We start from the raw sequence: 15,465 nt of genomic DNA, 5'->3' as shown, positions 1-15,465 counted from the left end.
ATATCTTAGTTATTCAGAACTTAGTTTTACAGATCTGTTCTTAGTTTTACAGATCTGTACAAAAATATTTCTGAATACATGAACTATAATTATTAATTTCCCAGGATAACCACAGACCATCTTTCCAGCTGTATCTTCTGCAGCTTCCTCCAAAGTGCCTCAATATTCAAATACATTATTTTCTGTTCTCCACTCATTCATACATATTCACATTTGCACCCCTCTCTTCATACTGTACCAATGCTTATAATGTGTTTTCTTCCATTTCCTTACTTCCAGATCCTTACTCATCCTTCATGTATTGGTCAAACGACATTTCTTTTTCAAAGGCTTCTCTGAGTTTGTCTTGTTCTCCAAGACAGAATTAATCACTCCTTTTGGGCTCTTAATACTTTGTTCACACCATTATTATTGATTTAGGATAATACATTTTATCACGAATGTGTCTCTAACAATATGCCAAATACATATGTAGAGGTTTGCTTCAAAAATAAATGGGGAGAGATAAAGGGGTATTGATGAAAGAATATTGGTAATGAGTTGATAACTGCTACCGCTATATAATAGGTACATGGAGTTCAGTATAATGTTCTGTCAATTTTGTATATGTTTGAACTTTTCCAAAATAAAAAAAATTTGCAAGTTTAATGTATATATATCTGTTTACATTCACATTGCGTAAGGCATATATAGAAATGTTTACATTCCTTTCTAAAAAGACAATTTTTACATTAATAGATAGTATCTAAATATAAAGGATAAAAACATTCAGTGCTGGCCACCTGGGGATATAATAAAATTCTAGGGCTGTACAAAGTCTCAAACTTAACAGGAAACTGAAGAACCATTTCTACAGACACATACATTGTTCCATTCACCTTGCCATTCTTTCCCCTGCACATCAACACTACATCTCATTTTTTTTCTAAATTCTGAAACATGATAGAAAATTCTATATGACAAAACATGAAATAGATGCACAAACCATAAAACATAAATCATATTTCTATTTACTGTGATAGTTAATATATTACAATTCTTTTCTTAGGATAGAAACTAAAATCAAAGGAACTATATGAGTGCCATCTTGTGGAGAAATCCATACTACCAAGTGAGATCATATTCCTTCAATTTTGGGTCCTCCCTGATGTAGGGAGTATGTAGAGGAGACAGGAATGTTTCCACATGCACCCTTGACAAAATACTACTGATAAGAGGCTAAATCTATGTGTATCTCAGGACTGTTCTTATTCAGAATGTTGTAGGAGTTTTCATTGTTTTAGTTACTGAGTTTTTTCTCCCTTCCCAGTTGTTTAATTGCCCTCTTCATTTTTTTAAAATTTATTAATCACTTAGTCACCAACAAAAAGAAACAGTTAAATTGAAACAAATTAGCATGGTTCTACAAATGTCTAAAACGATGTATTAACAATAGAAACCTAAGATAACAGGGAGAAGAGACAGAAGGGAGTCATTCCAAAATCTGCTAACGGAGTCTTTAACATCTTTATCTAAGTAAACAATTTCAGAACTGAAAATAATACCTGATAAAGTATGAATGAAAATGCTAATCATGTTGTTATAGTATCCAAAAAGTAACAAATAGGGGAACCTGGGTGGCTCAGTGGGTTAAACCTCCAACGCCGGATTTCAACTCATGATCTCAGGGTCCTGACTGCTCCACACTCAGCAAGGAGTCAGCTTGAGATTCTCTCTCCCTCTTGTCCCACCCCTCACCTCTCTCTCTCTCAAAATAAATAAACAAATCTTTTTTTAAAAAGAGTAACAAAATATTCCCTTTCTCATCTTAGGAAAACTATAATTTTAAGTAACAAAAAAAGTTTTCAATATTGAAAGTCACTGGACCACTTTTATATGGCTTCAATACCTCAAAATTTAAGTAGGAAATCCTAAGGCTTACATGTATGTGTTTCAATCCTTTATTCTAAAGGAAACTGCAAACAAAATGAACCTATAAATTAAAAATACTTGTTTGGGAAAAAAAATTATTTCATAAACTAATTCAAAAACCTCCCAAATAAATAACAAATATATTCAAAAGAATTTCTGATTCAATTTCTAGTTCTGGCAAAAAAAGAAAATATAACTTGCTTCAGTTCAGAATAAAAACATCTATATATTTTTTGTTCTGATGAGCCTCTATGAAAGAAAACAACTTTTATCTAAAAGTCTTCGTTGGGGGCAGCCCGGGTGGCTCAGCGGTTTAGCACTGCCTTCAGCCCAGGGTGTGATCCTGGAGACCGGAGATAAAGTCCCATGTGGGGCTCCCTGCATGGAGCCTGCTTCTTCCTCTGCCTGTGTCTCTGCCCCTCTCTCCCTCCCTGTGTATTTCATGAATAATAATTTTTAAAAATCTTTAAAAATAACAATAAAAGTCTCCGTTGGGATCCCTGGGTGGCTCAGCAGTTAAGCGCCTGCCTTTAGCCCAGGGCGTGATCCTGGAGACTCGCGATGGAGTCTGAGTCCCGCATCCAGCTTCCTGCATGGAGCCTGCTTCTCTCTCGGCCTCTGTCTGTGTCGCTCATTAATAAATAAATTCTTTAAGAAAATAAATAAATGTTTGTGTATGGTACATTATTTTTCTTCATAGCACGCAGAGCTAACTGGCATACGATATATTTAGGTTCTTTATCTTCCTCTAGAGTGAGCAGTAACTTTTTGCTCACTAATGTATTCTAATAACCCAGACAGCGCCTGGTAAATGAGCCATAAGAATTCATTGTGGAATAAACACATTAGCAATTTATAAAAATAATTTTAAATAAAATTTTTATTTAAAATTATCTTCCATCAACCCTGAAACCTAGAATTTTATGCCAAAATTTATTCATGAGAGGGACACAGAGAGAGGCAGAGACACAGGCAGAGGGAGAAGCAGGCTCCCAATGTGGGGCTCAATTCCAGGATCCCGGGATCACGCCCTGAGCCAAAGGCAGGCGCTCAACCGCTGAGCCAGCCAGGCGTCCCTTATGCCAAATTTTTAATGTTCAATTTAAAAATGTGGAATATTTTCTAGTTCAGATTCATGCAACAAATTCTTTAAAGTACTAAAAGATCATTAATTCGGCACTTTCATTACATAAATAAATATTCTCTAAAACACAGGCCCTAGAACGTACTTTGCTATGTTTTAATATGAATTTGTAATCGTAAAGATGCTAGATTTTTAAACTAATTATATTTAAGTTGGAGGTCTAGAGTCAGATTTTCTAAGTATGCATGTTTGATCATTTTCCACAAAGTTTTAGTTTCAGCATGTGATATAAAATCCTGTTATTTTTTAGGTGTTTGCTTCTGCTCCAATCACTCTTAAAATATTTCAACTCTATGGCTACATAATCGGTTGTCTGTTGAGGTGACCTGCCCTTTACCTAATTACCTCAGTGACAATTCAGCATTTTCTTATCTTCTATAGTGCCTATTATATGAATTCCTCTCATCTCTTAGTCGTTCCTCAGGATTTGTACTCTCAGAAATAAATAAAACCCATTTCAAAAGCGCAGAAGCTCGGACAGACTGGCCAGAAATCGGCAGTCAGCGAGGCCGAGCCCGACACGCCCTCGAACCAGCGGCCGTCACGGGGAGGAAACAGATGACCCGCGGTCTCCGCGTCCCCGCCGGGGACGGGTCCCCAGGGGACAAGCCGGGAGCCCGATCCGGGCCTGAGGCAAAAACCCCCTCGGGACTGCCGGGGCCCGCCCCGACTCCACGCGCCTCACCGCGGGCGCCACGAGGAAGCCTTCAGCGCCCCGGCTCGCACCGCGGGAGAGCCCGGCGGCTACAGCGCCCCCGCAGGCCGCGCCTCCAGTCGCTGAGGGGGCCGCGTCCGCCCTCACGTAACCCCAGGGGCCCGGAGCGGCGGCTCCGTCACCCGGCGGGAGGGCCGTCCTCCCGTCAGCCCCGCCCGCGCGAGGGGCCGCCCCGCCCCGAGCGCCTCGGGCCTCGCCCCGCTCCCCGCCCGACCTCCGCCAGGCCCCGCGCGGCGCGGGCCGGGGCGGGCTCTGCTCCCTCACCGCAGCTCGACGCCGAAGGTGGGCCACCGCCGGGACGCACGGACCGACTGGGCCCCCACGGCTCCGTGGGATCCCGTTCTCGCGGGCCAGCGTCCCCCCGCGAGACCTCGGGCCGGCCGCGCTCCCCCGCGACCTCCGGGCTCCTAGTTCGCGGAGAGGAGCGCCTATCCCCCGGCCCCGCGAGGCCCCCCAGCCTGGCGCGGCGAGCTCCCAGCGATGGATCGGCGGGGCCTGGGGGCTCTCCCTTCCCGCGCCCCCTTTTCTTCCAACAAAAGTTGCTAATTAGCTTTGAGAATATTGCTCTGTCGATAAGCTGTGCCCTGTTCTCGTTAAATAGAGGTCCGGGGATCCCGGGTGGCTCCGCGGTTGAGCGCCGCCTTTGGCTCAGGGCGTGACCCTGGTGTCTCGGGATCGAGTCCCGCGTCGGGCTCCCTGCGTGGAGCCTGCTTCTCCCTCTGCCTGGGTCTCTGCCTCTCAAGGATGAATAAACAAAATCTTAAATTCAAACAAAAAAAAAATCCTAGTCCTTCCCCCAGTACCCGGTAACCTTTACCCCCCTAGGATTTGCCTATTCCAGGTACCTCGTGAGCGGAATCCAACGTATGTCCTGTATCTGGCTTATTTCATTCCGCGCGTCTTTAAGTTCATCATTTGTAGCACAGATCTGAATGTCATTCTTTTTTCTTATTTTTTTTAAAGATCTTATTTATTTATTCATGAGAGACACAGAGAGAGAGAGGCAGAGACACAGGCAGAGGGAGAAGCGGCTCCATGCAGGGAGCCCGACGTGGGACTCGATCCCGGGTCTCCAGGATCACGCCCTGGGCCCAGGGCGGCGCCTAACCGCTGAGCCACCCGAGCTGCCCGTCATTCTTTTTTATTTTTTTATTTTTTATTTTTTTTTAATTGGAGTTCAATTTGCCAAGATATAGCAAAACACCCAGTGCTCATCCCACCAAGTGCCCCCCTCAGTGCCCGTCACCCAGTCACCCCCACCCCCCGCCCACCTCCCTTTCCACCACCCCCTCTTCGTTTCCCAGAGTTAGGGAGTCTCTCATGTTGTCTCCGTCATTCTTTAAAGTCGAATATCCCAATGTGTGTGCGTGCCACATTTTGTGTATCCCTTCATCTGTGGGTAGACATTTGCTTAGTTTCCACCTTTGGGCTATGGTGTTATAAACATTGGGGTAGGGATGTCTGATTGGGTCCCTGCTTTCAGTTGTTTAGCTATACATCTAGGAGTGCCATTGCTGAGTCATATGGTAATTTTAAATTAAACCTTTTGAAAAAACCACCAGTTTTTTCACAGCTGCTGTTATCACTTTGCACTCCCACCAATAATGCAAGAGGGCCCAAATTTCTCTACATCCTTGCCAGCACATTATTTTCCATTTTTAAAAAAAATTATAGTCATCCTATTAGATGTGAAGTAATATCTCATTGTGGTTTGGGTTTTCATTTCCCTAAAGACTAATGATACTGAGCATCTTTTAATATGCTTAATGGACATTTCGAATATCTTCTTGGAGAAATATCTATTCAAGTCCTGTGCCAATTTTTGTGATGTATCTTTTTATTATTGAATTGTAGGAGTTTTAAAAATATATTATGGATATTTATCCCTTATGAGAGATAAGATTTGCAAATATTTTCTCCCATATAGTAGGTCGTTTTTTTTGTTTTCTTGATAGTATCCTTTGATGCACAAAAATTCTTACCTTTTTTTTTTTTTCTTTTGCTGCCTGGGCTTTTGGTGTTATATCCATGAAGTGATTGCCAAATCCAATACCATAAAGATTTTCTGCAATGTTTTCTTCTAAGAGTTTTATAGGTTTAGCTCTTAAGTTTAGGTCTTTGATCCATTTTGGTCTGATGGACCAGTAAGTCTTATTTATGTGGATTAGAGTAAATAAAGGGACCCATTTCAAATAAAAGAGTTTAGGGGAACATAGTTTTCAAAAAGACTAGAAGAGCTTGATAGACAAATAATAGGTGTTCATGACACAAGAACAAGATATATTTCTCCTAACACAATTGATGCCATGGGTTCAGGTTCAAAAAATCAACATAACCAAGATTTTCCCTACTTTGTAACCTCTACTCTATTTAAACTCTGACTACCTGTGTCTCTACCTCTCTGTCTCTCTGTTTCTTATGAAAAAATATTTTCATAAATGGAACCAAGAAATGCCTCAGGACTGTTTTTCTCTGGGTAACTGCCAGAAATGTGCAAATACTATTGTCAGACTTGGAAAGGAAAAGGTAAAGAGATCATTTGGAAGAATCTGAAAATTGTAGAATTAATGCCTGAGAAAAAAAGAAGGAAAAGAAAAGAAAAAGGAAGAGAAGGTAGGGAAGGGACAGGAAAGAAAGGAAACAAATGTAGTCTGGTATGATGGGACCCTGGAAGGAAAGAAAACTTTAGACAGTCATGCACAATTCTGTGTAGGAGAGTCCAATACTATCTATGCATTTTAGTAGGTGCATAACTAACAAAAGGATAAATGGATGAAGACCAAATCAATGGATAATTGTTCTTTAGGTAAAGATTTATTAAGTCCCAGTGTAACCAAGAAAATAGTAAACATAAATTGATTAGAGAGTAATTCCTTGAGTTCCAGATGCTAAAGGAGTATGTGTAATAATGATGTACAAGACCCTAGTACCTGTATTTCAGACTTGTTTGTTTTTCAGGCAGAAATTGACTTGTCCAGCTAAAATGAATTTAGAATATCTTCTGTTCTCCAAAGCCAAGAATGTTAATTCTAATGAGATTGTCAGGCAAGATGCTCCAGTTTGACCCTAAACCAAAACATCCCACTGACTCGGCTAGCCAGAGAGTATTAATACAAAGAATCTAAGCCTTCCATAGAAATCAGTTGATAAAGATTCAATATTCAACAGTTGTTCTTTATATAATTGCATTGTAGTGTCTAAAGTATGGTAACATAATCCCTGAAGTAAGAAGCAAACATCCCAGCACAGAATCTTTGGGACAACAAGCAGTAGTCCACACTGGGATAGAATTATTTCCTAATTAAAAATTAATACCAGTTCCTTCAGGGGGAGTAAAAGCAAATTGATAACCAGTAGATAATCTCTATGAGTAGTTCTATTTAGATTTATATAATAAATTGTACATACTTTTTCTTGCAATATGTATGAGGCTTAATTTGCCATATTATAAAGTCCCCAGGTAAATAGGAATTAACACATTCTTTCAAGAGGTTAGTATCTGAATGTGGTAGACTTTACCTGACTATTATAATCAAAGTTCTGGCATCCAGAATCTTGTATTATCTTTTTTTTTTTTCAGAATCTTGTATTATCTTAATGAAACATGGGAATAGATTATACCTGCAAAAAGATTATTTGAAGGTATTTTTAAAAGCTACTGTAACTTTTTAAAAGATTTTTAAATGTCAGGAATCAGAGTATAAAACAGGTTTTAAGAACAGGCATTTTTTGTTTTTCTTTGTTTTTTAAGGTTTTATTTGAAGTAATCTCTATGCCCAACGTGGGGCTCGACTCACAACCCCAAAATCAAGAGTTGCACGCTCTTCTGATTGAATCATCCAGGCAACCCTCTTCATTTTGTTTTTTTATCTAAACACACACACACAGATTGGCAGGATTTTGCAGTAATGTGATCAAAGATTATATAATATTGTTTACATGTTGTTTAGAAATAAGGTACTTTCTAGAGGTGATATGATTTTGTAGTTATCAAAGAGATTTATTAAGATACTGGACAGAATGGGGTATGGACAGAATTATAGAAATAAGATACACCATGAAGAAACAGGAATAATACATCTATCTAGAATCCCTTCCAAAAAGGGAGTGTGACAGGGGAATTAGTAAGAGATGCTATAGCAACTATTACATAATTATTTATTTGTGATATATGTCAAGTTTTGATGCATTGAAGCCTGGGTTAATCTCATGTTTAAATATGTCAAAGCGTTGAGAAAGCACAGTGCACATAATAGCATATATTTTAACATTTTGGATGATCCCTGGAACAAAGTTGAGAATGCTGTATCCATGTTTGCCCAGAATTTGAAGCCACTGCAAAGGGAAATGGATGAATCCATTTTCTCACAACAGCTACCACCATTAATAATCACCAGAGAAGGAAAGAAAGTAAACCTAAAGATATTCTCTAGAAATTCTGGCTGTTCATGGCCCTTGCCAGTTCTGGGAACACAGGATAGATTTCTGCAGGAAGAGTTGGCATGTTGAAGTGCACAAGGAACAAAAGTAGCTCAGTGCTAAGACAGGTGTACAAAGGGAATGTTGAAACTGTATCAGAATTGTATTTATTTTAAAAACTGATCTCAAAGTCTGTCCATCGAGCGTACAAAAAAACAGAGCAGACGTTAGTACAAGTTTAACCTGAAAATTTATTTGTGAAAAAAGCTAGTTTTGATGAGGAAAAATTCAATTCTGTCCTTGTAAACATAAAGAAACTCAGGGGGAATTTTAAAGATAGTAGGCCAGAAAATGCAACAGTTACTCTTATAATCCTTCTCAATTAAACAGACAAATCAAGTTGAAGACACAAGTTAAAATAGTTTTCAGATTATTTACCAGTTCCTGTGTATCTTAGTTTAGTGATAGTTTCATTTCTAGTCAATTATTTGTATCTTATTTTTTTGTCAGTACCAAAAGAATTCATTATGTGAACAGACTTTTAAAATAATTTCTGGGTTGCCTGGTGGCTCAGCAGTTGAGTGTCTGCCTTTGGCTCAGAGCATGATCCCAGGATCCAGAATCCAGGATCGAGTCCCATGTTGGGTTCCCTATAGGGAGCCTGCTTCTCCTTCTGCCTTTGTCTCTGCCTCTCTTTCTCTGTGTCTCTCACGAATAAATAGATAACTCTTTTAAAAAATAAAGTAAAATAATTTCTGTATATATAAAATGGCTTTTATTGAAGAGCTTATCTTCTACTTGCAAGTTTATGAAAATACCAATATGTCAAAATAAATAAAAAGTGGAAGAAAGAAAAAGTAGCTCAGTGCTGAGGTTAGGTGCCCCCTCAGCCCCACAGCTGGCCACCCTAAGGAACACACATTCCATCGAGGGAACACAGACTCAGCAAGAAGCAGCAAGAGTAGCCAAAGGGACTAGGCTGTGGAGGAGAGGCAGCTAAGCAATGCTGGGTCTGGCCCCCATTAAGCCTTCCAGAGTGAAAGGTCCTGCCTTGGGAGAGATCTGCTGGCCTCAGAACAACGCATTGCCCAGACAGAGGCAGTGACATGGGCAGCAAAACTGACCAGAGCTCCAGTGGATGCTCTAAAGTAGGAGTTGTGAAATTGGCCAGGAAAGTGAGCCTGGCTTATGAAATAAAGTATATGTGATTTATGAGGGTTAAGACTGATTGCAAAAGCCAGGAGAGTTTATAAAGCCCCTCTTTCCCATTTTCATCTGGAGACTGTTGGGTGGGGATTGTCAGAGAAGCTGGATTCCAACAATTAGGGGACATAGTTTCAGAATAATGTGTTCTGCTGCCTTTGGTGGGGGGAGAGTTACATACATTGTTACCCTGCTTTATCTGATTCAGATTAGTGACCTGTGAAAACACCAATGTCACAACACAATTTACATACATACTCTACAGTTTACAGATGTTTATAAACATCTATTCATTTAATTGATGGAGGAAAATGTCTAAGAATTCATACAAATGGTGTGTGTACATGCCTGAGTGAATGTGTAAGAGAGGAGATACATTGCATTGTGTGTATTATGGGGAGGGAAGTGGAACCAAGTAGATGGGAAAAAAATTATATACTTAAGTGGAAGGAATATTATCCTTACCCTAGTAAATAGAGGCATGTGGGTTAAAATAAGTCCAAGTGAAACCATTCTGGCCAGAAACACACCACAAAAGGTGAAGGCTGTGGATTTAAGAAAATACATGGAAAGGAAGAAAGAAGAAAGAAAGAAAACGAAAGAAAGAAAGAAAGAAAGAAAGAAAGAAAGAAAGAAAGAAAGAAAGAAAGAAAGAAAGAAAGAAAAAAATACATGGAGACTGGGAAGGAAATTAAAACCCTTAGTCTAGGAAACACCAAGTAAGAGAGTGATGAATTTGAAAGTGAAATAGCTGTTAGAACTTTTTCAGATACCTGTAGAATAAAAGAGCTGTCAAACTGTAAGTTCTCATTGAACATTAGGAACTTTATTCACCCATTTTATGTATTTCCTGATAATAGAATACTTTAAACATACTCTCTAGGGAGAAAAAATTACAGAATTAACTCTAAAAAGAAGTCCTGCCAAACCCCACAGTCTGTGTTCACACTGTATTCCATCCACATGTGGAGGAATGGGCAAGTAACCAGTAGGAAATTTCTTTTTCCAGCAAGATGCTTTGTATCACAAGTCACTTGGGGAAGTTTTAACTAAAGTTATTTTGTAGGCCATGACCTATAATACTGAAGAATTAGAAACCATTTTTTTCTAGATAAAAATACTGTTTACATAATTTAGCTGAAAATTTCCCCAAATCAGGAAATATCTTAGAAATTAGTATTTGATATCTAACATGGTGAAGTAATTTTGCCTGGATCTTCCTATACCTGGCCCCTGGCTCTTTCTACAAACCATACTACTTCTTCTAAAAGGCAGTTGTTGCTGATTTTTGTTGATGTTGTTGTTTAAATGTTACAATTAGAAAATGTACTTTTTAAAAAATCTCTGGCTTTGAACAAATTCTCATTTTATTTGCAACATCTGTTGTTATATAGAGCAGACTTAAAGTATAAAAAGATATATATTTCCCTAGACTTAACTCCCAAATGGCATCTTTCTCAACATATTGAGATACACAAATCACATAAAATATGTTTTTATAGCAATGCATCTTCTAAACAGCTCTGAAATTTTTAAATTTTTAATTCCTCCCAACCTAACATCTGAGTTGCCATATGTTTTGCATTTTTCCAACTCGCAGAGATTACATAGCAAGTCACAAACTTGCATGATCTAAAGCACATGACCGGAAAATCTCTAACATCAGAAGTTAAGGGTCATTGATCCACACGCAAATGGAAAAATGTACAAACCTCCAAACACAAATCTGATACAAAACTAAACAATTATTTTCAAGTCACAAAACATTTCTTTAAGCCTCAGTCATTTGTAAGCAGAATGTCTCAGTTCATTTATATTTCCTAATTGAGAAGATTTCTCAGAGATTCTTACCTGTACTTTCATTTATTGATGCTAAAAATGAATAAAAATCATAGGTCAAATAATTTCAGCTCCTGATTATACTGAGAAATCTACAATGACTGATTCACTTAAGATCAAAATGCTAGTCATTTTCTGGCAGAACCAAAGAACTTGTATTTCCCTATCCTGGTCCTCAATTTTTCCACAAAGCATACTATCTCCCTTGAACAAGACAACAGATTACACAGAGAGTGTTGCGTTCAGTTTCGGATGATTCATCTTATTAGGTAAGTTGACAAACTAAACTTTGTTCAAAATCGGAAAACAGGTTAAAAAGCCTAAGACTTAAAGACTCAGGGCCTGATCCAGAGGTCCAGGGCTCCCACATCGGGCTCCCTGCATGGAGCCTGCTTCTCCCTCTCCCTATGTCTCTGCCTCTCTCTGTGTGTCTCTCATGAATAAATAAATAAAATCTTTTTAAAAAATAATAAAGTACATCTCTTGTAGTTAGCAGATGGTTAGGTCTGCTTTTTAAGCCATTCTGACAATCTTTGTTTCTTCATGGGAGTGTTTAGTCAATTTACTTTTTTTTTTTTCCATTTACTTTTAATGTAATTATTGTTATAGTTGGATTTAGGTCTACTATTTTATTTATAGTCTGTTGTCATCTCAATTTTTTGTTTCTCTTTGCTTCTTTTGCTGCCTTCTTTCATATTATTTGAATGTTGGTAGATGTTCAGTTTAACTGGTCTCTTGGCTTTTTAACTATACCTCTTAAATTTTTAGTGGTTGCTTCACGTATTACCATATACATTAAACTTTTCACAGTCCACTTACAGTTAATATAATACCCTGCAGCAACATAAGTCCATTTCCACCTGTCCCTACCATTCTTTATTATGATTGTTTTGTGTATTACTTATACATATATATTTTTTTAAAGATTTTATTTATTTATTCATGAGACACACACACACACACACACACACACACACACACATACAGGCAGAGAGATGGAGAAGCAGGCTCTGTGCAGGGAGCCAGATGCGGGACTCGATCCCGGGACTCCAGGATCACACCAGGGCTGAAGGCAGCGCTAAACTGCTGAGCCACCCAGGGATCCCTTATACATATATTTTTAAACCCTTTGGGGATCCCTGGGTGGCTCAGTGGTTTAGCGCCTGCCTTTGGCCCAAGGCGTGATCCTGGAGTCCCGGGATCTAGTCCCACGTCGGGCTTCCTGCAGGGAGCCTGCTTCTCCCTCTGCCTGTGTCTCTGCCTCTCTCTCTGTGTCTCTCATGAATAAATAAATAAAATATTTTTGAAAAATATAAAAAAATAAACCCTTCAAGACAATGTTCTAATTTTTCCTTCTATTTTTATTTTTAAAAAGATTTTATTTCCTATTTATTTATTTATTTATTTATTTATTTATTTAAGAGAGTGAGCATGCAAGTAGGGGAGAGCAGACAAGGAGTGAGAGAGAGAATCTCAAGCAGACTAATGAGTGTGGAGCGCCATGCAGGGCTCCATCTTATGACTCTGAGATAATTCCCTGAGCCCAAACCAAGAGCTGGATGCTTAACTGACTGAGCCACCCAGGTGCCCCTAATTTTTGCTTGTAAAAGTCATATATAGTTTTCTTTTTAAATGATTGTTAATAGGTGCTTTTTTTTAAGAGAGAGAGAATGCACAGGCAAGCAGGGCATGTGGGCAGAGAGAGAGAGGGAGGGAGAGAATCTTAAGCAGTTTCCATGCTCAGCATGGAGCAATGCAGGGATGAATCTCACAATCCTGAGATTGTAACCTGAGCTGAAATCAAGAGTTGGACAAATAACCAACTGAGCTACCCAGGTGCCCCTAAAGTCATATATAATTTTTAAAAATTAACATAAAAATAGTTTTCTAATTTACTTGATATTAAGGTTTTTCTCATGGTCCTTATTTCTTCCTAAAGAGTCAAATTTCTCTCTGGTATCATTTTCTTTCAACTTGAAGAAACTCTTTTAGCATTTCTTGCATTATGGGTATATTGGGGACAAATCCTCTTAGGTTTCTTTACCTGAAAATACCTTTGTTTTGCCTTTATATTTCAAGAATATTTTCAGTGGCTATAGAATTCTGGGTTTGCAAGTTTTTCTTTCAGCACTGTGTAGATGTGATTGCATTAAATATGACCACCAAATAAATAAATAAATAAATAAATAAATAAATATGACCACCACCGTGTCTGATGGTAAGTTTGTAATCATTTGAATCATCATTCTCTTGCATGTAACATGTAATTTTTTTCTGGCCTAAGATTTTCCCCTTATTTTGATATTCTGCAGTTTGATCATGATGTGCTTAGACTTAGGTTTCTTCAAATTTATCCTTTGTAGAGTTCACAAAGCTCCTTGAATCTATAAATTCATGCCTTTCTTCACATTTGAGCAGTTTTCTCTATTTCTTCCAATAGTCCAATTTTTGGACTCCAATTAATATATATCAGAACTTTTGTTTTTGTTCCTAAGGTCCCTAAGATTCTGTTCAATCTTTTTCAATCTTTTTTTCCCTCTTTCTCTTCTTCAGATTTAATAATTTCTTTTGACTTATCTTCTAGTTTACTAACTTTTCTGTCATCTCCATTCTGATATATCTGTGGTAGTGGTTAATTTTATGTGTCAACTTGACTGGGCTAAGTGATGCTCAGATAACCGGTAAAACTTATTTTAGAGTCTGTGAGAGTGTTTATGGAAGAAATTAGCATTTAATTCAATAGTCTGAGTAAAGAAAAGCCACCCCCACCAATGTGGTCAAGTATCATTCAATCCACTGGAGGCCCAAATAGAACAAAAGGTAAAGGAAGGCAAACAACTGAAAAAATAGAAATAATTCTCATCAAAGAAATATAAGATAAAGAAGAAACAAATAGAAATTTTAGAACTGAAAAATACAATAACTAAAATTAAAAACTCAATGGGTGGTCTAAACAGCAAAATGAATGGAAAAGAGAAAGGATCTATGAACTGGAAGATAGAACAAGAGTAATTAAGCAATCAGAACAGAAAGAAAATATACTAAAAAGGGGGTGGGGAGGGCTGAGGAGCCTGGGAAACTATAAAAGATCTATAGTATTTAGGTCACCAGAGTACCAGAAAGAGAGGTGAAAGTAGGCAGAGATGAAAAAGCAGTCAAAGAAATACTGGCTGAAATATTCTCAAATTTAGCAAAAGACATAAACCCACATATTCCAGAAGCTGAGAAAATAGGATAAGTCTCCTCCAAGACACATTATAATTGAACTTCTGAAAACTAAAGACAAAGAAAAAAATCTTGAAGGCAGCCAGAGAGGAACATCATATAATCAACAGATGGAAAACAATTTGAATGACAGCAGATTTCTCATCAAAACACATGGAGGCCAAAAATCAGGGTCATAAATTTTTTTAGGTGCTGAAAGAAAAGAACTAGAAGCTTGCAATTCTATATCTAATAAGAACCTCCTTATTTTTTTTTAGATTTTATTTATTTATTCATGAGAGAGAGAGAGACAGAGACAGAGAGAGAGAGAGAGAGAGAGGCAGAGACACAGGCAGAGGGAGAAGCAGGCTTCATGCAGGGAGCCCGATGTGGGACTCGATCTTGGGTCTCCAGGATCACACCCTGGGCCTCCAGGATCATGCCCTGGGCCGAAGGCAGGCGCTAAACTGCTGAGCCACCCAGGGATCCCCTAAGAACCTCCTTATATCTGCAGTAGAAATGGTAGGGGATGCAAGAAGTTAGCAATTTGTCTGTGAAACACATTCTCCTGACTATGACATTTCCTTTCTCTACTATAACACTAGTTGCCTCAGGATCCCTGCCCTTACTTCTTTAGCCAGAGATGGTGGATTTTCCAAGGAAGTTTTAGCCACCTGTATATCACCTGCCTCCACTGGACTATATGGGCCTTAGAATAAACCATTAAAAACATGGAGATGTTTATCCCAATTATAAAATTAACATATTCTGATGATTAAAGCTAATAATAGTATATTGCATAATTAAATGTTGCTTAAAAAGTAGATCTTAAATATTCTCACCACAAAAAAGAAATGATAATCAAGTGACAGGATGGAGTATTAGCTAATACCATAGTGGCATAGTGGTAATCACTTTGTGATATATAAATGTTTCAAATCAACATGTCATACACCTTAAACTTATGCAATGTTATATGTAAATTCTATCTCAATGAAGCTGAGAATGAATGAATGAATGAAAAGTTTGT

General features: G+C 38.4%; 1 protein-coding gene across 12 annotated transcripts in view; it reads right to left on the bottom strand.

The window, feature by feature from the left end:
- HFM1 (helicase for meiosis 1) overlaps positions 1–15,465 on the bottom strand; it is a 149,441-nt gene that overhangs the window by 111,686 nt on the left and 22,290 nt on the right. The window contains exon 1 of one of the 12 annotated variants that reach the window (XM_038541398.1): positions 4,035–4,136. The exons of 10 other annotated variants lie outside the window; for them this stretch is intronic. The gene's annotated coding sequence lies outside the window, so the exon portion shown is untranslated. Of the gene's footprint in view, positions 1–3,400; positions 3,421–4,034; positions 4,137–15,465 lie in introns of those variants that run through there. One more of the 12 variants, XM_038541400.1, reaches the window with a different exon arrangement.

This window comes from Canis lupus, chromosome 6, assembly GCF_011100685.1.
Source record: "Canis lupus familiaris isolate Mischka breed German Shepherd chromosome 6, alternate assembly UU_Cfam_GSD_1.0, whole genome shotgun sequence".
Lineage (NCBI taxonomy): Eukaryota > Metazoa > Chordata > Mammalia > Carnivora > Canidae > Canis > Canis lupus.
This window is presented reverse-complemented; position numbering and strand designations above follow the sequence as displayed.